Raw genomic sequence first — 23,698 nt, forward strand, 5'->3', positions numbered from 1 at the left:
TATACTTGTTGGCAAGGCTCTAGGCTAAATGGGAAGAAGAAATCATAAGTGTTTTATAAATTTGAGCAAGAGGTTGGGTCATGTTGAAAGCCATAAGCATAGAGCCTTGAGCTTTTGTGAGGGAATTAATTATTTTTTTTCATGTAAGTAGTTGGAGTGGTTCTCACCTTCCCTTTATATAGTCTTTTTCTTTTTAGTGTGCTTTTGTTACCTTAAAAAAATCATTTTATTGTAGCAAATGCAATGTTATCAACTTTATGGCTTTGAAAAGTATGATGCTTCTTTGGGTCTTTTCGTGCTTGCTTCTGCTTTTGTAATGTTTGCGCGCGTTTGGATGCACTCTTGAAATGAATTGTGCAACATTATTCTAATGAGGAGGAAGTAAGCAGATTGTGACTTCTTGAGCATTCACACTTAAAAAAGATTGGGCTGCAAAATGCAATCATGTTACTTTTAAGTTGGATTTAAAAGGAATGTAATTGCAACTTCTTCCAAAGTAAATGGTATTTACTGTGCTTTGTAATTTCAGTTTCCGAGATAGACGGTATGAATACAAAGGTCTTAATAAGGTGAAGGTCTTAATAAGGTGCAACAGATTCAAAATGCAACAAATATACCTTTGTTTTTCATAATTTTCATTATGTGGCCATTGGAATATTCAACTGTGAATGTAGGGCTACAGCATGGTGTATTTGAATATGTGGCCTGATTTTTGCAGGTTTGCAAAGAGGAAACTAAATGAGTTTATTTTCCTCGGGAATCAACTACAGGTTTCGTATGCTCCTCAGTTCGAGTCTCTTTCTGATATGAAAGAGAAATTAGAAGGCAGGAGAAAATAAGTTTTAAGCCCACTAAACTGTAAGATTCTTCTAAGAATTGCTTTTAATGGACACCATTTTGAATAGAGGAAATACACAATGTTCAGTCAACTAATTTTACTAAGACCTACAAATTGTACATGTGTTGGCCTGCCATTTGGTGATCCATAACTGTCTAAGTGATCGCTTTGAAGGAATATAGATACATTAGTAATGCAACCCTCATCACATATAATGTAATATCAACATCTTAGTCATAATCAACTCAAAATCAACCTAGTACATAGAAAGAATATAGATACAGTAGTAATTCATCTCAATATCTTCATATGGATGTTTCTTGTTTTACTTACCTTTTATCTTGTTTTTAAATGTATTAGCTTAAAATTGATGGAGCAGGCCCGGATGTGTATTGAAGCTATTCGGATGTTGAGTGGGAGTCCCTGGAAGGTGGGAACTGTTGTTATGACCATGATGAAGTTGTCCATTTCCTATGGACAACATTGGAGTGGCCTGGCCATTTGGATAAGCCGTGTTTATGTATTATCTCGAAATTGTTGGAGCAGACCCTAGTATACCCTAAACTAAAACTTACACCTAAACCTAAATCTAAACCTAAACCTAAACCTATAACCTAAACCGAAACCTTAACCTATAACATAAACCTTAACTTATAACATATAACCTATAACCTATAACATAAACTTATAACTTATAGCCTAAACCTAAACCTATAACTTTAACCTAAACATAAAACCTAAACCTAAATCTAAAATGTAAATATATTCTCAAATCCCTAAACCTAAACCTAAACCTAAACCTATAACCTACAACATTAACATAAATTTATAACCTACAACATTAACCTAAACTTATAACCTAAACCTATTCTCAAATCCCAAAACCTATAACCTAAACTTAAACATAAACCTTAACCTAAACCTAAACCTATAACCTAAATGTATTCTCAAATCCTTAAGCCTAAACCTACACCTAATCCTAATCTAAACTCCTTAACCTAAACCTAAACTTGAAAACCTGAACCTAAACCCGAACCCAATTTCCTAAACCTAAACCTTAACCTATTCTCAATTCCCTAAAGAGATAACCTATAACCTAAACCTAAACCTATAACTTTAACCTAAACCTAAACCCAAAACCAAAATGTATTCTCAAATCCCTAAACCTAAACCTACACCTAATCCTAATATTAACTCCTTAACCTAAACCTAAACTTGAAAACCCAAACCTAAACCCGAACCCCAACCCAAACCCGATTTCGTAAACCTAAACCTTAACCTATTCTCAATTCCCTAAACCTAAACCTATAACCTACACTTATAACCTAAACCTAAACCTATAAACTTAACCTAAACGTAAAACCTAAACCTAAACCTAAAACCTAAATGTATTCACAAATCCCTAAACCTATAACGTAAACCTACACCTAAACCTATAACCTACAACATTAACAGAAACTTATAACCTAAACCTACAACCTACAACATTAACCTAAACCTATACTTAAAACGTAAACCTATTCTCAAATCCTAAAACCTATAACCTAAACCTAAACCTATAACCTAAACTCAATTCCCTAAACCTTAACCTATAACCTAACCTAAACCTAAACCTATAACCAACACTTATAACCTAAACCTAAACCTGTAACCTTAACCTAAACATAAAACCTAAACCTAAACATGAAAAGTAAATGTATTCTCAAATGCCTAGACCTAAACCTATACCTATAACCTAAACTTCTAACCTACAACATTAACATAAACTTATAACCTACAACATTAACCTAAACCTATTCTTAAATCCCAAAACCTATAACCTAAACCTAAACCTTAACCTAAACCTAAATCTATAACCTAAACCTAAACCTTAACCTATAACCTATAACCTAAACTCAATTCCCTAAACCTTAACCTAAACCTATAACCTATACCTATAACCTAAACCTAAACCTAAAACCTAAATCTAAACCTAAAACCTAAATGTATTCTCAAATCCCTAAATCTAAACCTACACCTAATCATAATCTCAACTCCCTAACCTAAAATTAAACCTAAGCTTAAAAACCCAAACCTAAACCCGATCCCGAACCCGAACCCGATTTCCTAAATCTAAATCTTAACCTATTCTCAATTCCCTAAAGCTATAACCTATAACATAAACCTAAACTTTAACCTAAACTTAAACCTATAACCTTAACCTAAAACAAAACCAAAACCTTAACCTATAACCTATCACCTATAACCTAAACTTATAACCTATAACCTAAACCTAAACCTAAACCTATAACTTAAACCTATAACCTAAACCTAAACCTATAACCAAAACCTAAACCTAAAACTTAAATGTATTTTCAAATCCCTAAACCTAAACCTACACCTAATCCTAATCTCAACTCCTTAACCAAAACCTAAATTTGAAAACCCAAACCTAAACTCGAACCCGAACCCGAACCTGATTTCCTAAACCTAAACCTTAACCTATTCTCAATTCCCAAAACCTTAACCTATAACCTAACCTAAACCTAAACTTATAACCTACTCTAATAACCTAAACCTAAACCTAAACCTATAAGCTAAACTTGTAGCCTTAACCTAAACTTAAACTTAAAACCTAAATATATTCTCAAATCCCTAAACCTAAACCTAAACCTAAACCTATAACTTATAACATTAACATAAACTTATAACCTAAACCTATAACCTACAACATTAACCTATAACCTATACTATAACCTAAACCTATTCTCAAATCTCAAAACCAATAACTTAAACCTAAACCTATAACCTAAACCTAAACCTTAACTTATAACCTTAACCTTAACCTATAACCTATAACCTAAACTCAATTCCCTAAACCTTAACCTATAACCTAACCTAAACATAAACCTATAACCTACACTGATAACCTAAACCTAAACCTAAACCTAAACGTAAAACCTAAACCTAAACCTAAAACCTAAATGTATTCTCACATCCCTAAACCTAAACTTAAACCTAAACCTATAATTTAAACCTATAACCTACAACATTAACATAAACTTATAACCTAAACCTATAACCTACAACATTAACATAAACTTATAACTTAAACCTATAACCTACAACATTAACCTAAACCTATTCTCAAATTCCAAAATCTATAATCTAAACCTAAACCTTAATCTAAACCTAAACCTAAACCTATAACCTAAACCTAAACCTTAACCTATAACATATAACCTATAACCTAAACTCAATTCTCTAAATCTTAACCTATAACCTAACCTAAACGTAAACCTATAACTTACACTTATAACCTAAACCTAAACCTGTAACCTTAACCTGAACCTGAAACTTAACCCTAAATCTAAAACCTAAATGTATTCTCAAATCCCTAAACATAAACCTACACATAATCCTAATCTCAACTCCTTAACCTAAACCTAAACTTGAAAACCCAAACCTAAACCTAAACCTGAACCCGAACCCGATTTCCTAAACTTGAACCTTAACCTATTCTTAATTCCCTAAACCTTAACCTATAACCTAACCTAAACCTATAACCTAAACCTAAACCTATAACCTAAATGTATTTCAAAATCCCTAAACCTAACCCTAAACCTAAACCTAAACCTATAACCTACAACATTAACATAAACTTATAACCTAAACCTATAACTTACAATATTAACCCAAACCTATACTTATAACCTAAACCTATTCTTAAATCCCAAAACCTATAATCTAAACCTAAACCTTAACCTAAACCTTAACCTATAACCTAAACCTTAACCTTAACCTATAACCTATAACCTAAACACAAATCCCTAAACTTTAACCTATAACCCAACCTAAACGTAAACCTATAACTTACACTTATAACCTAAACCTAAACCTAAACCTGTAACCTTAACCTAAACGTAAAACCTAAACCTAAACCTAAAATGTAAATGTATTCTCAAATCCCTAAACATAAACCTAAACCTAAACCTATAACTATAACACCTCGTACTTTTCAGTACTCAGGTGTTACCAGGAAGACTAAATACATTTTAAATATGATATGATAGTACATATATTATAATACAAAATAATTTTGAAATTAATTGTAATAATACATATGTTACGTAAATTATGCAAATTACATATCATTTATTTAATATTATTTAAAATATATATAAAATAAATTGTATGTCAACACATTGTCATACAATTGACGTATATTGACAAATATTTACATTTTAAAATTTGAAACTATGTATTGCTGTATTATACCATATATATATAATACATTATAAATGTTCATGATTTTAAATAAATATTTATCTATAATTAGTAATATATTATATTAAACAAATATGTAAATATATTTTAATCGAAGGTGCTATTTACTAATATTTATTATTAGAACATATCAGAATATTATATTAATTACCTATAGTACACTTGGAATGTTATTAATGATATTTATCTATAATATTACAAAACAAATACTTTATTAATTGATAAATGATTATTAACATAAAATATGTAATGTGTTAGTAATTGTACTTAAATACAAAATAATACGAAAAATATATATTTACGTGTAGGATGATATCAATACAATTGAATTGTGGGCCTGATTGACCCACCAGTTTGGTAAATGGTTCTGATCACGAGTGTGGACCTCAGATCATTGTAAATCGTTGGTGGTTGGCACTTAAGGGCCACAATTTAGATGATATGGCCCACCTAAGCCATGGACTTGCCTCATTCTTTGGACTAGGCGCTAATGCCGGCAAAAAAAATGGATGAACGGTACGGATTGGTCAAAAACATCACAATGGACCCCACGCTGAGGTGCGCGTGCACCTCAGCCTATGTGCAAGACGTGCACCGTACAAGTGGGAGCGGTGAAAGCTCCCTCGACCGAATTTTTTCCACAAAAAGAGAGACTTCTCTCTCTTTTCAGTCCTTGACAGCAGACGGACGAGCGTCTGAATTTCTGATTCGTGGCCCACTATGATCACCCGTTGGGACGATCCAAACCGTCCATCAGCTTCAGAGATAGGGGCTGTCCAAAATCCGACTTGTACAAAAGGTTTATCTATACATGTGGACACACGATTCTTGACGCAAGGAGAGCCTACAAACACACTGTTTCTGAAAATGGAAACTGCCTCTACTCAACGTTTGCAATCCGCGTGAGGCCGAATCCGCCCATCCTGACCGTCCATTTCAAATCAATCCTCGCCGTCCTAGCTAGGTTTTTTTTGTAGATAAAAGAGAATGAGACAGAGAGAATCAGAAGCCGCACAAAACGCCTGGTTTCTCTCCAAAAATCTGCCGAGAACTCCAAGCTCGAACCCGTCAGGCAAACTGCAATGGAGCGGCGATTCCTCACTCCCTCAAGCTCCGTGGCATCAATCTAAGTCACCCAATGTTCCTGTTTCAAAGAAACGGACGCCCATCAGAGATCTGCCATTAACAGGGGAGGAGAACGAGAGAGGGAACGTGAGAGAGAGCAGCGTCCTCTTTCCGCCGCTGCCACACCAACAGATTTGGACTGTCCAAATCTAGGTTCAGGCAAGCCTTCTTGAGCTTTCAAATGAGAAGGAAGAAGGAGAAAGGAAGGTGACAGAGAGAGACAAAGAAGGATTTCGGGCGTGGCTGCTACTCCTACCCGACTCAGTTGAGTCAAACATGACTCAAACGCTGGTCTGATTTAGGCATTGCTGGATCTATTTGAGGAAGGAATAAAGAAGAAGGAGAGAGAGAGAGAGAGAGAGAGAGAGAGAGAGAGAGAGAGAGAGGACGTCGTCCCCTTTCTTCTGTTTGCACCAATTGGTGCCGCCTGCCATTGCCGCACCAGCTGGGCTCGAACTGAGCTCAGGCTGAGTTCGCTCAAAGCGCCAAACCGGGTCAGACTCGGTCTGGGTAAGGTACTCCTGGCTCTCCTTCCTCAAAAATTTCTCTCATCAGATAAACGATTTAGATCACCAAACCATGGGGACCTCAACACGTGTACAGAACCGTGCCGGTCTAACAGTCGGATGACTCTGCATTGAGAACATGGAGTGTGATCTAACAATTGGGACCGTCCAAATGTTTTACACTTTTTAAAGCAGTGGCTAGGATCCTCTGTTCAGTTTGATTTTTTTTGGAGCATAGGTCATCCATGGCCTATCCCAGTAGACGGATGGTCCTGATTGATACTCTCTCTCCATTGTTGTTTTACTAACCCATGGCGCCTCATTCTCACCATGTCATTTGACGGAAGGTCAAAAAGACAACAGAGGTCCACATTGCAATCGAATATAGCATGGGATTTTTAGAATGTTTGTACCAAAATCCATGTGGATTAAATATATGATACTCGTCTTACCATACACCATAAAAGATACTTGAGAAACATGCGACATGGATTTGGAGAGGAAGATAGAGGAGAAGGAGAGAATTTGAGGGCGCCTAGGGTCTTGGCGCTACTCTTTGGTTGATAGCAAGTCGACTTGGTATCCTTCTTCGAAGCCAAGCTTCAAGAGAGTACTGGGTTGGGCCTGTTACCATAAGTTTACATCAGAAAGCTTGGCTTGATAGCTGGATTCATAGATGACTCGATTTTTCCACTAAGTTGAGCAACACCAGGTCAAGGAAATGTCTTCTCAACTTAATGGATCTTCACTGAGTCATTGGCCTTTAGTAGGCTAGTTTTAGTAGCAATTGATGTGAGTTGGGATCGGTCATGTTCGGGTTAACGTTCCCTCACCATTTCATGGTTGAACTCGACACCGGGTTGGGTCAAATCAGGTGACTTATTTCCCTTGATTAGTAGGTAAAATCATTCTATTAAAGTGATGATTTGGTCTCTAATCACATTGTTTCAAGTGAAGTAAGGTATTCAAAATCCACAATTAGGACTTTATTCACTTGAGTTGAAGATGGGCCAAATCGCCCCTAGGGCCAGGTGAATTGTAAATCAAGGCGATTTAGTCTCCATGCTCCTAATAGATTTTAGATTAGTATTTAAGTTGGGTTTAATTAAGTTAAATTTTGACTGAAATGTAGGGATTTGGAGTTTCTCATTTTTGTTCATATTGGAGTCTATTCTCGATTGAAGCTGCGCTCTGAGGTGAGGACTCACCCTTTGAGCTTTCCACTTGATTTTATCAATCTAGATATAGATGATGGCATGATTCCCTTAACTGAGTTTATTACTTTATTATAGATTATTCTAACTTATGGTATAGTTAATTCATGTATTGGATGATAAACATTTCTTTTAAATTACAATATGCATGAATGGTTCGATGATAACTTGTTATCCTTTATTGTATATGTATTAATTCATTAATATGTTACCACTTGTGCTTGAATGATGAACTGAATGGAACTTACCTTGGAATAATGATCTTGCAGTCCACATTTGCCCTTTGTGGCTTATTGGTTACATTTACACATCCATTGTTTCCTAGCCATCTTACGGAGTTCAGTCGTACCATGATTTTTGGGTGGAGCTGAAGTTCGCTTATCAGTTTTCTAGCCATCTTGCAGTGTTCACGTACGACATGATTTTCGGGTGGTCTAGGGTTTGCATGTTGTTTGTCTCTTCATCTGTGGTGTCAGTCATACCATGATTTTCGGGTGGAGTTGAGGTTCGCTTATCGATTTACTAGCCATCTTGCGGAGTTCACGTACGACCTGATTGCCGGTTGAAGTGGGGGTTAAAGGGTGATTTTCTATTCGCCTTGCAAATTCCACTTATACCATGATTTCCGAGTGGAGATGACGTTCGCTTCTCGATTTTCTAGCCATCTTGCGGATTCACGTACAATGTGATTTCGGGCGCAATAAAAAAATCGTATGTTTGATTTGTTTGGTTATCTGGACATATTTCCTCGTATTACGACTGTCATTATATTTTGTTTGTGACGAAATTCTGTTGATTGGTGCGATTTTCTTAATATGAGTATAATTATGAAACGCCCTGTTTAGTGTATCCAATTTCATGACTTGCAATCTATATTGGATTATGAATGATTAGTATGTAATCTTAGATGGTGCTCCTTACTGCAATAGACATTGACGCTATCAAACCGTAATAGTTGATGCAGGTATAGGGCGAACCGATGCTGTTCACTAGGTTGATGGAGCAGATCGAGTAGCTAGGGAGCTAGGCGGGGTCCTTGCGGCCCGCATTGATCTCCACTACTAGTTGATAGACTCATACTTTCACTTACTTGAATTTTGTTATTTGAGATTGTATAAGTCCTGTATGGGCGCTACATTTGGAATTTTGTAATGATCAGAATATTTTCATACAATGCATGGTTTAATCTAGCTTCGCTGTTGTTAATTCTAATTAATGATAAATGATTCAAATTTACACTAGATTTTATAAGCTAACACTCAGGTTTTTGGGAAACGGGTTATATACTCAGGTCCTGAAAACACGGGGCGTTACAGGTGGCATCAGAGCGAGTCTAAATAAACCAGGCCTTGGGAAAAATAGGACTTATGCGATTTCAAATAACCTAAAGTTTCATTGGCAAAATTTGAGACTGGAAGTTAGATTTCATCCCCTTGGCTTTAGGGTATCCTGTGAACCTAGAAATCAAAACTTTAGGATCCCTTGAAATGCTTAGGGTTAACCATTTGACCTTAGGAGCACAACCCTAAGTACCTTTGTGAATTGTGATCGTTGAATCTAGCAACTTAAATTTTATGGTCCCTTGTGATTCTAGGCTTAGCCATTTGAACTTAGAAGCAAGAACTTAGGTTCCCTTGTAAATTATAGATGTTTGAAACTAGGGACTAAACTCAGGTACCATAAGGAAATAAGTACTCACCATGATGTGCATTAAATCAAACATAAGCACTTTACAAGCCTAAGGAATCAAGCTAGGATCTTGTAATTTAAATCCCTTAATGCATCTCTTGTATGTTCTAACGAATGGAAATAACAAACCGTAAGAATTTAGAATTTTAGGCGAAATTCCAGCCCTAGGCTAGGCTTGTTGAGACTAGCCTTGAAAACTTAGGAAAGTTTAACATATTTAAACCCAAATCCCGGTGTAGAAATTTTAGGCTCCCATAAGGAATTCTAGGATAGTCATTGAGCTTAGAAACAAATTTTAAATGTTATGGAAGGTTTGGTTACATTCATGAACTTGTAAGTTAGACCCCTTGTAATCTATCGTGAAACGCTAATATAACCATGAGATGTTCATAGAACCTTTACTATAGGCCGAGAACTAGAAGACTTGGGTTACAGTTTGCGTGATAGCTAGAAGGGCCATCCAAAAATCTTTGGAGTCTAGTTACAACTAATCGTAAAAGATAGAGGTTTGATGTAACGCCCCGTACCTTTCAGTACACGGGTGTTATAGTGGAAGTCTAAATCTGTCTACACGTGTGTGGAAACACATGTGACTTACCTTACACATCATCACCTAGTGACCCACAATCTATGCCTCTTGGCCGTCTAGTATAATCTCCATCGATAAGCCATATGGCCCTTGAATTTCAAAACAAGGCCATTCGTCACGTGATTTGACGTAAGTAATTTTGCCTTCAATAAAACGATGGATAAACTCCCTATCCATAATGATTTAGATATATGTTCTTTTGTAAGAATTGCTTAGTAACGTACCTATAACTATGTGGAGCCATTAGATTTCACAAAACTCTTAGATCAACAATAATTACGAAAATGCCATCAACTTATACCCTGAATTCCAACTCACAAGGTTCTCATGATCCGTTTCGTGTGAAACTTTATACCAGGCCTAATTATCATAAATTAACTATACACATTAAATTTCAGCCCTTAGATCACATTAATTTAGCTACTTTATCCCTACATCCATCCGTACACTTATTAGACCAAGATTCTGATCCGTTCATCTTGTTCACACCATATGAATATGCTTAACCTACCATTAGAATTATAATCTGAAAAACCTATACGTGTGAATAAGACACTCTAATCCGACGATCCACATGCTTTACCCCTAATCCTCCTGAAACCAGCTTTACATATTATCCGTTTATGAAACTAACCATATAACCCACCTACATCCATAATAAGAGTGTTAACCATCAAGTTTCCTTATTTTTAGCTAGTCATCTGACCCTCAGTCATATTCAAATCTACCAAATGGGCCACAAGAACATCAAGGTAAACCGATCATCATGAAGATCTTAGGTTCTAAGTCCAAACTGCCTGGTAACTTGTTGATTAGAGGTGTACAAATATTATTTTAGAATTTTGAAGTATATTAGCCATTAAAATAATATCTTATTCATCCTCGGGAGATCGGGACCCAAACTGGATCACAGGAAAGAGCACGAAAAATAATGCATGTTCGTCAAATTTCAAGACATTTAGACGGTACATTTCGACATAACGAGCATCGGATGCCGGTTGAGAAATGGATGGTGAGTTCGTAAATAACACTACATGACACCATTGTTGCTTGATCGGATAGTATGGCCCACCCGATCAACAGATCTGCCCCATTTTTAGACCTTAATCCTAGCAGGGCATGTTAAACACAATGAACAGAGCGGATCGTACAACTACAAGTAGTAAAGTGGACTTCACACAAAATAACTCAATTCATTCAAATTTTCACAGCAAGCTGGGGTTTAACGGTGAGTGTTAGTTGCTATTGGACACACCATACGGGTTACTCGACTAACCAAATCGTCTCATATATGACCCCGTGTCCTAACATAGCGATACAAAAGTGGTGAATAGCGCGGATTCTCTGAAAGATCATCACAGGTGGACCCTACCTATTTTGAACAGCAACGTGAAGAAACATTCAGAAACCTGAAGTGACTGTGGTTTCCACCACTATGTCTCTACAACATGTGGACCCAATCGTCTAGTAAATTTCAGAACAATCTAACCATTAGATCGACGAGAATCCACCGTTAGAGCTAGGAATCGACCCGTATGGCCCACCTAGACATTAGATCGACCTGATCAACGGCCTATGACCCCTTGGAAGAGCTCCCTAGAAGGATGGACGGAGTTGACTTCTCACATACATCACGATGGGCCCCACCTCACAGCGCAAATGCACAGAAGAGATGTGCACTCGCCGTGCACCGAGCAGGGGACACTCGGTCTGAGCCTCTGACCTTTGTTCCCCTAAAAGAGAAACTTCTCTCTTCCTTTTGGCGCTGACAGCGGACGGGCCATCGTCCGAGAACTTTGATCAGTGGCCCACCGTTCGGCCCTGTTAGGAAAATCCAAGCCGTCCATCGTGATGGTATGCCAAGACTGACCGGAACCACGTTGTTTTTGTAAATTCAGGTGCATGTGTGTGCACACAACATCAGGTGCAAGGAGAGTGTGTGCAGTTCAGAGTTTCTGAAAATGAAAACTTTCACCAATCATTTCGCTGCCGAACCGGCAACCCTCACAGCTAGCTTCCTTCAATCTCAGCCTCTGGAATGAACCCATCATAGCCATCCATTTCCCATGAGGTTTAAGGTTCCCTGAGAAAGCAAAACGGGGGGCCGGTTTTGGTTTCTACCCGTGGTTTTGAGTGACGATTTCAGGCAGACTAAATCCTGACCAATCAATGGTTGCCTTGCCCTGCCTATAAATAAGCACCAATACTCTCTTGATTTCCACACAGATAACAGAGAGAGAGAGAAAACAGAGAGGAAGGAGAGAGAGGGAGAAAATGGAGAGGAAGAGTGTGCGTCGTTGGTGAGATTGGAGCACACTGCCCCAACTCAGTCCATGAAAACTGAACCGAGCCGAGTCAGTGTGGGATCACAGCATCACCACCTGAGTGGGAGAGAGAAAGAAAAGAGAGGAGGAAGAAGAAGAAGGTGGGTGTGCGCATGACAGCCCGAGCCTGGGTCGGATTCGGCTGTAGCAGGTAGAAACCTTCCCTCCACTCTTCTGGGACTCTAAAACGAGCTCAAAACAAGCCCCATCACACCTTGCTCACGCCACGTACAGCCTTCTAAAAACAGGCTCTGTTTGTGGCTGAAAACACAACCTGATAACAGTTGTTTCCCAGCATGAAGTCGAGCTAAAACGTGACCAGTGAGCAGTTGTGTATTCAGTTAAAAACAGCTGGGAATTAGCCAAATGCTAAGCCTAAAGATGGATGAGATCGTAAACACGACATCAACAGAAAGACAGCTGGAGATTTTAGCATGGAACGACTGAGATTTCAGCTTACTAGCAGCGGGGAAAAGGTCCCTTGGCTAGGCCGATGGCAGTCCTGAAAATGGACCAAGTCCTGGCAGTTCCCGTCCCTATAAAAACCTCGATTTGGGGCTGGGATTAGCCTCACTAACAGTCCAGATGGAAGGGTGCCTCTGGCCTGAGAAAACGGCTGAAAATCGGCTTGCAAATATGGTCGAGCACATTGGCAGTAGAAGTGTCAAACAGGTTTTGGGCCTCACCAAGTTCAGTTGGGACTCACCAACTTACAGGTGGGCCTTACTAAATGGAGGAGAAAAACCAGGCGGGCCGCACCCTACAGCGCACAGGTGGGCCGCACCTTGCAACAGCTGAGGGTGGAGCCGCACCTGGGTCCTCTGATTAGGTGGGCCACATCATATAAGTCATCGTCGACCACGCCAAGACACCAGGGGCCAGCACCATTGTTGGTGGGCCTCACCATATTCCAGCGGGTAGTCCACACACGTGACCCACCATGTCAGCTGAGTGGTGTATCCAGACCATCTAAGGTCAGCGTGGTCCACCTTACTGCACTCCTATTTTGCCAACGGGTGGGACCCACCCTAGTACAAGTACTATGCATCCACTCCTCAAAAGACCATTGATCCCTGACCATCCGTTAATGGCGTCTCCAAACCGTCCATCTGTGGATGTCTGAAGCTGAATCTAAACACCCAGGTGCATGGCTCCACTAACAGATTGAACACAGATGCCTCGTTACAACACTTTGAGGTTTTGGTGTCGACCTCTAGCGGGGTGGCTAACACGAAGTGTGGGTACTGTCATGGGTGGCGTCAGTGTCATCTGTACCGTTCGATAGACACGCCCCCATGATTGGTCAGGGATGGCCGAGATACCAAGCTACCTTCTGAACATGTGGACTCCACCCTGATATGCATGATTCGTCCCACTATCCACCCGTGCGGTGGATCCCACCATAACTGTTTTACCCGTGCCATTGTACAGTGGATCCCAACCTGACATAAGAACGAAATTACACCGACCATGCGGCGGTGGGCCGTACCCTTGATGTATACGTCCACGCCCTCTGGACGGGTAAGGCCCACCGCATGATGTGTTGCATATCCGCACCATCCACGGGACTTTATTATGTTATATCTCTTAATTCAAGCTGTGGAAATACCTGACAACGTGAACTGTAATTTTTAGGAGATTCTTTAAGTGACCCCGGGCTACTAGGAAACTCAGACCGAGTTTGTGAACACCACCATACAGGTGATGATTCTTCCCCTTGAGCTTTCCATTTTCTTATTAGCTTAAGTTATAGTTTTTATTTTAACATATAATTAATATATTCATTTCATGGTCACATGTGTTGATTGTTGGAATTAAATTATTATATTACATGCTTAATATTTATCCTATATATTTATTCATGCTTGTGGATTATTTGTGGATTGCTTATGGAAATTGAATTGATACACCAGTGGGAAACCCCCCACTTATACGTGTACACCCATACTTGGGATGTAACCCGACTGGTTGTGATAGTAATGGACCTTCGGCTTAGTGGTTATTAAATGGTGGTTTAAATTAACCAGTGATGTGGGCCTACCATATAGGGTTGTTGTGTCTAACGGTTTTCAAGGATGGTCTTTTATCGCATGATTTTGATACTCGCCCTATGTGGCTTATTTTGATATTTGCCTTATGCGTCTTACTTTGATATCGTCGTATGTGTCCTTGTCCGGGTATTTCCCTATATAGGCTAGATGTTTTTGTACTGTGCAATCATGCGATAGCAAGCCCCATATGTTATAATATGATTGACCACTAGTCAACGGTTTTCCATTAAACATCCTAAGGTAATAGCCTCATGAGCTGGGGATGGTGGTAATGGGACACTATACCCGAGCTGTCAGCCTAAGCTGGGCTCAGAGCTTCCCGTAATGACCTTGAGCTTACCTAAATTAGCTGATTGTAACTGGACTAATAACAGTTTGGCTAATCATGTATCCATAGCATGTTGGCGATGACGGGTGGCTAATCTGGATGTTATAGCATGTGCCCTTAGGATCTTTGGGGGTATCGTTTCGCTAGCTCCCAGACCACCGACTATCGACCCCTGTTCGACTGGATGATTTTTCCAGGTCGATAATTTGCATGGGTGGCGAGCTCAAGTCCGGCTGGATGTGCATCCCCAGGCCAATGTGCATTCATGCATCTATGCATTTAAAAAGATTGCATCATGTATTGTTTTGATTACTTTGTTATTTTATAACTATGCTTACCTAATGCGACAGTGTGTAATCTTGAGGAGAATTTACACTGAGCTGGCCACTCATCCATTAAATATACAATCGTACAGGTAGAACAGGTGGCCCAGATGATGTATATGATCAGACTTGATGAGGAGTTGTGCAGGTGCCATGGATGCACGGTCGTATTGCTAAGAGGAGCTGTGTGGTCATGCAGCTTACATTTATATGCTTTCTGTTATTTCTTGTGTACACAAACATTATAATCGTTAATGTTGAGACATTGGTTTGTATAAGTCATTATGGGCTGCTTGTATGTTTGAATGATAATGAAATTTCTCTTATGTTGATTGTCCACTCTATGCTCATCTGCTTACTCTGATAGTTGAAAAAAATACTCGAATTTGACCATCCTTTAAGGTTAACATTCGTGTTATTGGGAAACGAGTCATTTACTCGGATCCTGAAAACATGGGGCATTACAGTTGGTATCAAAGCATAGTTTGGACAAACTTAGCCTTGGAAATTGATCTTATACAAGCCTTAAATGTCTCGAGTTAGGATGTTTAAAATCAGAACGTTGCATTTAGGTGAATTCCCTTAGACGTAGAAGAGTTTTGAGAATGTAGGAACCGAAACTTAGGTCCCTTTAGAAATTTTTAGAGTAACCATTTGAACTTTTGTGAACTTTCCCTGTAGCCAGGAGCAATTGAGAATATAGGAACTCAAAACCTTAGGCCCCTTTGGACATCTTAGGTTTAGACATTTGAACTTGGGTGAAATTCCCTTAAAATAAGAGAAAATTGTAACCATAGAGACTTCAAACTCTAGGCTCCTTGAAAGATTGTTTTGATAACTATAGGACTTAGAAATGAGTGTAGGTGCCCCTGGAAGATTTTAGGTTTAGTCATTTGGAATTAGAAACCAAACTTAAGTATTGTGGAGGTACAAATGGACACTATGATGTATAAAAGGACCAAACCAGAACATTTTTGTACTTAACTTCCAAATGAAAATTTTCTAGAAATTCAGGATATGAATTTTCCTAAGATTTCATGGTCAGATATAACACTATCGTAATAATCAATCAAATGGGTCGAACTTAGACTTTGTACGACCCACCACATTGTACGTTAAGTTGAACATAAGCACTTCATAAATTTAAGGAATCATATTAGGGGTTGTGGATTGAATTCCCTAATACATCTCTTTAGTTAGAGGCAATATCTCTCGAAATTTACAGCACATAGAAGTGACTAGAGGTAAAGTTATAGAATTTTAAGTAAAATTTCAACCATAGGCTAAGCATACCGAGACTAGGTTTGAAATTCTAGGTGAACTTGAAAAAAAAATTCAAACTTAGATTTCATGTGGAAGCCTTGGTCCTAAGATTTTGTGTTTAGACAATCAGCGTGCGCTTTGGAAGCTTAATAGGCCAGTCTTATTCGTTATGGAAATAAATGGCCAAATGATATTTCCCATGAGCTTAGAGTAATCAGGGTCACGGATTGATGGAATCATGTTTATGCGATGGGTATGCGGTTTGACCTAAATTCTAAGTCTTAGCAAGTCTCATTGATCTCAATGCCCTGATCAAGCAAAGGATCGAGATTTAGTAGGATTATGAATTGATACTAGTAATCCTCTGTTCTACGTAGGCAAAGGATCGATGTATCGAACTCAAACCCACTACAACCATTTGTCTGTGATAGCTCGAACACAGGAAACCATATGATTGGTAAGCATAAAAATAAATTGCTAGTTTTGGTGGGCACTGAGAAGAGTTGTAAGTTTTTCTGGGACCCATACACATTAGCCCATTAACTAGCCTAGAGACTTGATGAATTAGAGATCTCTTGATGGAAGATGTGATTTCACACTCAGACACGTACGAGATAGGATACACCATTAGGATAACCCTTCTACTTATATCGTTAATGATTAGGGCGAGTATTATCAAATCTCGCTGGTAAACCTTTTTCAAGGGGGGGTAGATGGAATGATTCGTGTTCTAGTGGTAAGTCATAGGCACTTGCGCACACAAATAAACCTAGTAGGAAAGCTATTAGACACCGTAAAACAAATTACCGCTAACAATCATCGTTAAAGTAATGAATTTTGGGACGAAATTCTCATTAAGGGGGGTAGATTGTAATGCCCCATACCTTTCAGCACACAGGTGTTACAGTGGAAGTATAAATTTGTCTACATATGTGTGGAAACACACGTGACTTACCTTACACAACATCATCTAGTGACCCACAATCTATGCATCTCGGCCGTCTAGTATAATCTCCATCAATAAGCCATCTGGCCCTTGAATTTCAAAACAAGGCCATTCATCACGTGATTTTACGGAAGTAATTTTCCCTTGAACGAAACGACGGATAAACTCCCTATCCATAATGATTTAGATATACGTTCTTTTGTAAGAATTTCTTAGTAACGTACCTATAACTATGTGGAGCCATTAGATTTTACAAAACTCTTAGATCAGCAATAATTATGAAAATGCCGTCAACTTATACCCTGAATTCCAACTCACAAGGTTTTCATGATCCGTTTCGTGTGAAACTTTATACCAGGCCTAATTATCATAACTTAACAGTATACATCAAATTTCAGCCCTTAGATCACATTAATTTAGCTACTTGATCCCTACATCCGTCCGTACACTTATCAGACCAAGATTCTGATTCGTTCATCTTGTTCATACCATATGAATATGCTTAACCCACCATTAGAATTATAATATGAGAAACCTATATGTGTGAATAAGACACTCTAATCCGACGATACACATGCTTTACCCCTAATCCTCCTGAAATCCGCTTTACATATTATCCGTTTATGAAACTGACCGTATACCTACCTACATACATAGTAAGAATGCTAACCATCAAGTTCCCTTATTTTTATCTAGTCATCTAACCCCCAATCATATTCGGATCTGCCAAACGGGCCACAAGAACATTACAGTAAACCGATTATCATGAAGATCTTAGGTTCTAAGTCCAAACTGTCCGGTAACTTATTGATTAGAGGTATACAAATATTATTTTACAATTTTAAAATATATTAGCCATTAAAAGAATATTTTATTCATCCTCAGGCGATCGGGACCCAAACTGGATCACAGGAGTACGAAAAATGATGCATGTTCGCCAAATTTCAATACATTCGGACGGCACATTTCGACATAACGGGCGTCGGATGCCGGTTGAGAAATGGATGGGAGTTCGTAAATAGTGAATGACACTATATGACACCATTGATGCTTGATCAGATAGTATGGCCCACCCGATCAACAGATCTGCCCCATATTTAGACCTTAATCCTAGCAGGGCATGTTAAACACAATGAACAGAGCGGATCGTACAATTACAAGTAGTAAAGTGGACTTCACACAAAATAACTCAATTCATTCAAATTTTCATAGCAAGCTACATCTCTTGGGGTTTAACGGTGAGTGTTGGTTGCTATTGGACACACCGTATGACTTACTCGACTAACTAAATGGTCTCATATTTGACCCCGTGTCCTAACATAACGATACAAAAGTGGTGAATGGCATGGATTCTCTGAAAGATCATCACAGGTGGACCCCACCTATTTTGAACAGCAACGTGAAGAAACATTCAGAAACCAGAAGTGACTGTGGTTTCCACCACCATGTCCTTACAACATGTGGACCCAATCGTCTGGTAAATTCCAGCGACTATTTTAGCTGTTGACATTCAATTTCAGAACAATCTAACCATTAGATCGACGAGAATCCACCGTTAGAGCTAGGAATCGACCCGTATGGCCCACCTAGACATTAGATCGGCCTGATCAACGGCCCGAGACCCCTTGGAAGAGCTCCCTAGAAAGATGGACGGAGTAGACTTCTCACATACATCACAATGGGCCCCACCTCACAACGTGAATGCATAGAAGAGATGTGCACTCGCCGTGCACCGAGTAGAGGACACTTGGTCAGAGCCTTTGACCCGTGTTCCCCTAAAACAGAAACTTCTCTCTTCCTTTCGGCACAGCAGCGGATGGGCCATCATCTGTGAACTTTGATCAGTGGCCCACTATCCGGCCCTGTTAGGACAATCCAAGCCGTCCATCGTGATGGTATGCCAAGACTGACCGGAACCACATTGTTTTTGTAAATTCAAGCGCATGTGTCTGCACACAACATCAGGTGCAAGGAGAGTGTGTGCGGTTCAGAGTTTCTTTTCGGAAACTATCACTAATCATTTCGCTGCCGAACCGGCAACCCTCACAGCTAGCTTCCTTCAATCTCAGCCTCTCAAATGAACCCATCATAGCCATCCATTCCCTATGAGGTTTAGGGTTCCCTGACAAAGCAAAATTGGGGGCCGGTTTCGGTTTCTACCCGCGGTTTTGAGTGATGATTTCAGGCAGACTAAATCCTGACCGATCAACGGTTGCCTTGCCCTACCTATAAATAAGCACCAATACTCTCTTGATTTCCACACAGTGAGAAAAGAGAGAGAGAAAACAGAGAGGAAGGAGAGAGATCGAGAAAATGGAGAGGAAGAGTGTGCGCCGTTGGTGAGCTTGGAGCACACTACTCCAACTCAGTCCGTGAAAACCAGACCAAGCTGAGTCAGTGTGGGATCACAGCATCACCACCTGAGTGGGAGAGAGAAAGAAAAGAGAGGAGGAAGAAGAAGAAGGTGGGTGTGCGCGTGACAGCCCGAGCTCGGGTCGGATTCGGTTGTAGCAGGTAGAAACCTTCCCTCCACTCTTCTGGGACTCAAAAATGAGCTCAAAACAAGCCCCATCACACCTTGCTCAGGCCACGTACAGCCTTCTAAAAACAGTCTCTGTTTATGGCTGAAAACACAACCTGATAACAGTTGTTTCCCAGCATGAAGTCGCGCTGAAACGTGACCTGTGAGCAGTTGTGTATTCAGTTAAAAACGGCTGGGAATTAGCCAAATGCTAAGCCTAAACACAGATGAGATCATAAACACGGCATCATCAGAAAGACAGCTGGAGATTTTAGCATGGAACGACCGAGATTTCAGCTTACGAGCAGCGGGGAAAAGGTCCCTTGGCTAGGCCGATGGCAGGCCTGAAAACAGACCAAGTCCTAGCCGTTCCCGTCCCTATAAAAACCTCGATTTGGGGCTGGGATTAGCCTCACTAACGGTCCAGATGGAAGGGTGTCTCTGGCCTGAGAAAACGGCTGAAAATCGGCCTGCAAATATGGTCGAGCACGTTGGCAGTAGAAGTGTCAAATAGGCTTTGGGCCTCTCCTAGTTCAGCTGGGCCTCACCAACTTGCAGGTGGGCCTTACTAAATGGAGGAGGAAAACCAGGCGGGCTGCACCCTATAGCGCACAGGTGGGCCGCACCTTGCAACGGCTGAGGGTGGAGCCGCACCTAGGTCCTCTCAGATTAGGTGGGCCATCATATAAGTCATCGTCGACCATACCATGACACCAGGGGCCAGCACCATTGTTGGTGGGCCTCACCATATTCCAGCAGGTAGGCCACACACGTGACCCATCATGTCAGCATGTGGGCTCCACACTGCGTGAGTGGTGTATCCAGACCATCCAAGGTCAGCGTGGTCCACCTTATTGCACTCCTATTTTTCCAGGGGGTGGGACCCACCCTAATACATGTACTATGCATCCACTCGTTAAAAGACCATTGATCCCTGACCATCCGTCTATGGCGTCTCCAAACCGTCCATCTGTGGATGTTCGAAGCTGAATCTAAACACCCAGGTGCATGGCTCCACTAACAGATTGAATAAAGATGCCTCGTTACAACACTTGAGGTTTTGGTGTCGACCTCTGGCGGGTTGGCTAACACGAAGTGTGGGTACTGTCATGGGTGGCGTCAGTGTCATCTGTACCGTTCGATAGACACGCCCCCATGATTGGTCAGCGATGGCCGAGATACCAAGCTACCTTCTGAACATGTGGACTCCACCCTGATATGCATGATTCGTCCCACTATCCACCTGTGCGGTGGATCCCACCATAACTGTTTTACCTGTGCCATTGTACGGTGGATCCCAACCTAACATAAGAATTAAATTACACCGACCATGCGGCGATGGGCCCTACCCTTGATGTATACATCCACGCCCTCTGGACGGGTAAGGCCCACCGCATGATGTGTTGCATATCCGCACCATCCACGGGACTTCATTATGATATATCTGTTAATTCAAGCCGTGGAAATACCTGACAACGTGAAATGTAATTTTTAGGAGATTCTTTAAGTGACCCCGGGCCATAAGAAAACTCATACCGAGTTCATGAACCACCATATAGGTGATGATTCTTCCCCTTGAACTTTTCATTTTCCCATTAGCTTAAGTTATAGTTTTTATTTTAACTTATAATTAATATATCCATTTCATGGTCACACGTGTTAATTGTTGGAATTAAATTGCTATATTACATGCTTAATGTTTATCCTGCATATTTATTCATGCTTGTGGATTATTTGTAGATTGCTGATGGAACTTGAATTAATACACCGGTGGGAAACCCCCCACCTATATGAGTACACCCATACTTGGGATGTAACCCGACTGGTTGTGATAGTAATGGACCTTCAACTTAATGGTTATTAAATGGTGGTTTAAATTAACCAGTGATGTGGGCCTACCATCCAGGGTTGTTGTGTCCAACGGTTTTCAAGGATGGTCTTTTATCGCATGATTTTGACACTCGCCTTATGTGGCCTATTTTGATATTTGCCTTATGTGTCTTGCTTTGATATCGCCGTATGTGTCCTTGTCCTGATATTTTTCCTATATGGGCTCGATGTTTTTATACTGTGCAACCATGCGATGGCAAGCCCCATATGTTGTAATATGATTGACCACTAGTCGGCAATTTTCCATTAAACATCCTAAGGTGGTAGCCTAATGAGCTGAGGAGGGTGGTAATGAGACACTATGCCTGAGCTGCTAGCCTCACTGGGCTCTTAGCTCCCCATAATGACCTTGAGCCTACCTAAATTGGCTGATTGTAACTGGACTAATAACGGTTTTGCTAATCATGCATCTATAGCATGTTGGTGATGACAGGTGGTTAATCTGGATGCTGTAACACGTGCCCTTAGGATCTTCGGAGTATCATTTCGCTAGCTCCCATACCACCGACTATCGACCCCTGTCCGACTAGATGATTTTTCCAGGTCGATGATTTGCATGGGTGACGAGCCCAAGTCTGGCTGGATGTGCATCTCCAGGCCAATGTGCATTCATGCATCCATCCATTTAAAAAGATTGTATCATGTATTATTTTGATTGCTTTGTTGTTTTATAATTATGCTTACCTAATGCGGCAGTGTGTAATCTTGAGGGAAATTCACACTGAGCTGGCCACTCATCCATCAAATATACAACCATACAGGTAGAACAGGTGGTCCAGATGATGTATATGATCAGACTTGATGAGGAGTTGTGCAGGTACCATGGATGCACGACCGTATTGCTAAGAGGACCTGCGTGGTCATGCAGCTTACATTTATATGCTTTCTGTTATTTCTTATGTACACAAACCTTGTAATCGTTAATGTTGAGACATTGGTTTGTATAAGTCATTATGGGCTGCTTGTATGTTTAAATGATAATGAAATTTCTCTTATGTTAATTGTCTACTCTACGCTCATTTGCTTACTCTGATAGTTGAAAAAAAAATACTTGAATTTGACCATCCTTTAAGGTTAACACTCGTGTTTTTGAGAAACGAGTCATATACTCGGGTCCTGAAAACACGGAGTGTTACATTTGACAAGCACCCATCGACTTGAACAATGCTCCAGTTGTATAATTCATATAAGCTGCCTTACGATCTTTGGTTAAGACTTGTTTAAAACTTATGAGGGCATAACCATAATGAATCCCTTCTTTTAACAGGATTATGGCCTCAAATTCCCGTCGTTCAAGATTGCGAACTAACTTCGTCGACAGACGAGGTGGCTAAGGAAGGGAGCCCTGAGCGCTCTCCTACACCTCCACCAAATGCGCAACCTGAAACCCCACCTGGCGATGTTATTAGTCAACTGACTACTGTCATAATACAACAATAGGCTTCGATCGCCTCATTGTTAGAAGCTCTCCAACGTAATATGGATGCATCGACCTCGAAGACTGAAGAAATTAGTAGGATAGATATGTTTGAAAGGTTTCAGAGGCTGAGGCTGCCATCCTTCTCAGGAGCACCAGATCCAGTTCTAGTAGAACATTAGCTGAATAAAATGGCTAAGATGATGAGATTGCTGGGTTGTTGGGATGTCCAAAAGGTTATTCTTGCCACATATGCCTTGGAAGGCGAGGGTGATATATGGTGGGAAGGCGTGGTAAGAAGAGTCCCATTTGACTATGAGTGGACTTGGAACGAGTTTAAGAGAAGGTTCAATGAAAAATACTTTCCTCCGTGCTATCGTCACGAGAAAATATCCGAGTTTCTCAGAT

The 23,698-nt window shown here is 40.2% G+C and overlaps 1 long non-coding RNA gene across 1 annotated transcript; it reads left to right on the forward strand.

Moving 5' to 3' along the window:
- The first annotated feature begins 6,659 nt into the window (after positions 1-6,659).
- On the forward strand, positions 6,660-9,144 carry LOC131231203 (uncharacterized). The gene is made up of 2 exons (XR_009164243.1): positions 6,660-6,739; positions 8,905-9,144. It is a non-coding gene; the product is annotated as an uncharacterized LOC131231203 (long non-coding RNA).
- Positions 9,145-23,698: the final 14,554 nt, after the last annotated feature.

This window comes from Magnolia sinica, chromosome 17 (assembly GCF_029962835.1).
Source record: "Magnolia sinica isolate HGM2019 chromosome 17, MsV1, whole genome shotgun sequence".
NCBI classification, from domain to species: domain Eukaryota; kingdom Viridiplantae; phylum Streptophyta; class Magnoliopsida; order Magnoliales; family Magnoliaceae; genus Magnolia; species Magnolia sinica.